Source organism: Schistocerca serialis, chromosome 2 (assembly GCF_023864345.2).
Source record: "Schistocerca serialis cubense isolate TAMUIC-IGC-003099 chromosome 2, iqSchSeri2.2, whole genome shotgun sequence".
NCBI classification, from domain to species: Eukaryota; Metazoa; Arthropoda; class Insecta; order Orthoptera; family Acrididae; genus Schistocerca; species Schistocerca serialis.
The window spans coordinates 732,732,571-732,734,721 of record NC_064639.1 but is presented as its reverse complement, the minus strand read 5'-3'; the positions used below and the strand labels follow the sequence as shown (position 1 = coordinate 732,734,721).

Below are 2,151 nucleotides of genomic sequence, written 5' to 3'. Positions count from 1 at the left end.
CATCCTCGCGAAACATACCATAAATCACTCCATGTAAACCCCTCATCGTCGGCGGAGAAAGCCTAAGCGAATATTGTATAATGGGGATATCAGCAAAGCATATCTTACGCTGGTAATCCCTAGTATGTCTGTCGACACATCCGAGAAGTGACTAAGGACTTCCAAAAGCAGGTTTGCCTCCATCACACCCAAATGGCTGACCTCACATCTTGATAGAGATGATTACACAGTACAGATTCCCAATGGACTTTGACAGGAGCACAATGTCAACCTCTCAGCGGGACAAGTTTTAATGTAAACAACCCAACCGAGACAATCCAACATCAAACCCGTGCTTGGTACAATATCACAACGCAAAATCAAGTTCACTCCAAAATTCCTGACCACCATCAAGTTAGTCAGACACGAAGAGCTCGAAACACTATTTTGCTTGCAACTCCTTAACCATAGGCAACGTCTGCCTGTCAACAGCCCACCATCCTCGGGAGGGAAGGCTCAAGCAAGGAAATTTACACATAGTTCTAAATTCGAAGTCCAACGGTAGCAAAGAAAGGAAACCGAGCTGCTTGAATCAGTAAGTGCACACAACGGCTCCTGATTAAATTGGGCACAATCGTAAGGCACAGCTTCACCCACCACTGCCATAACAACGGGATAGCGTTTCGACAAATCACAACCTATACGCCCCTTCTGTCTCCAGTTTTCCTCTCCCTGCTTTGAACAACCCTTATTTGGACCCAAAACACTCCCTGCGCTTGTTCTTTCGCAAGAAAAATTTTAAGTTGCCCAGAATTCACACGAGCATCCTGATAATTACAGTCTAACCACCCCTCCCCCCTCTTACTCCTCTGACACAGATCCGTGCGAATATCGGTCCTTGAATAGCAGACGCCGAAGTATCTACTTTAACAAAGGTTTATTGAAGAATGTATTACACAAACGATCCTCCAATCTCATTGTCAACTACTTTCAGCTCCGTAACCTGCAATTCCAAGGCTCAGACGGCAGTCCAAATCTTAATATACATGAGTAAAGTCGTGTGGGAAACCAGAATCCGTCAAAAATGTTCCCTCTTAAGTTTACTCTTAACGCGAGGAGATAATTTCAAGCACATAAAACGTTTTTACAGATCCTTCAACGCCCATGTTCTTGCAACATTTCAGAGAATATGTGGCTCAATATGCCATGTATTAATGGGTGCAACAACTGAATCAAAATACTACGGAAAATTCCTTAGGCACCGGCATGAAATTGAATCCTGACTGTCAGCCACAAGATACATCAAGCCTGGCTCAAACTTTCGACAAACAGTGTCTCAATCCCATCAACCAATAGAATTACCGGGTTAGGCAATTCACCGAAGTAATCCTCAGCTGACACATTAATGGCACATACCACATTGCAACTACTTCCGACAAGTAGATGTTCGGCAGAAAACTTGTGCTCCCCACAAATTCCTGCTAACTCATCTAATCCAACAGTCTTACGCTAGAATGAGATTTTCACTCTGCAGCGGAGTGTGCGCTGATATGAAACTTCCTGGCAGATTAAAACTGTGTGCCCGACCGAGACTCGAACTCGGGACCTTTGCCTTTCGCGGGCAAGTGCTCTACCAACTGAGCTACCGAAGCACGACTCATGTCCGGTACTCACAGCTTTACTTCTGCCAGTACCTCGTCTCCTACCTTCCAAACTTTACAGAAGCTCTCCTGCGAGCTTCTGTAAAGTTTGGAAGGTAGGAGACGAGGTACTGGCAGAAGTAAAGCTGTGAGTACCGGGCGTGAGTCGTGCTTCGGTAGCTCAGTTGGTAGAGCAGTTGCCCGCGAAAGGCAAAGGTCCCGAGTTCGAGTCTCGGTCGGGCACACAGTTTTAATCTGCCAGGAAGTTTCAGTCTTACGCTAGCTTGCGAATTTCGGATCTTCATATGCAAGTGCTGCCGCAATAATTTAACATGCTCACGATTAAGTTAAAGGTGCTGTGTATCACTTGAAGGGTTATCCCAATGAACAAGCTGCGCCTTGAACCTGTAAGTTTGCTTACGAAACGGTTGGCTAATTTCTGAAAATTTCGCATTCTGACGAAAGGTTGATTAGCGGCAAACAACTATCGCAGTACCTACCTGACCAATGATGTCAGTACTAATAGTCAAGT

At 45.2% G+C, this 2,151-nt stretch overlaps 1 non-coding gene across 1 annotated transcript; it reads left to right on the top strand.

The window, feature by feature from the left end:
- Positions 1 to 1,788: 1,788 nt before the first annotated feature.
- Positions 1,789 to 1,863, top strand: Trnas-cga (transfer RNA serine (anticodon CGA)). The gene has a single exon. It is a non-coding gene; the product is annotated as a tRNA-Ser (tRNA).
- Positions 1,864 to 2,151: the final 288 nt, after the last annotated feature.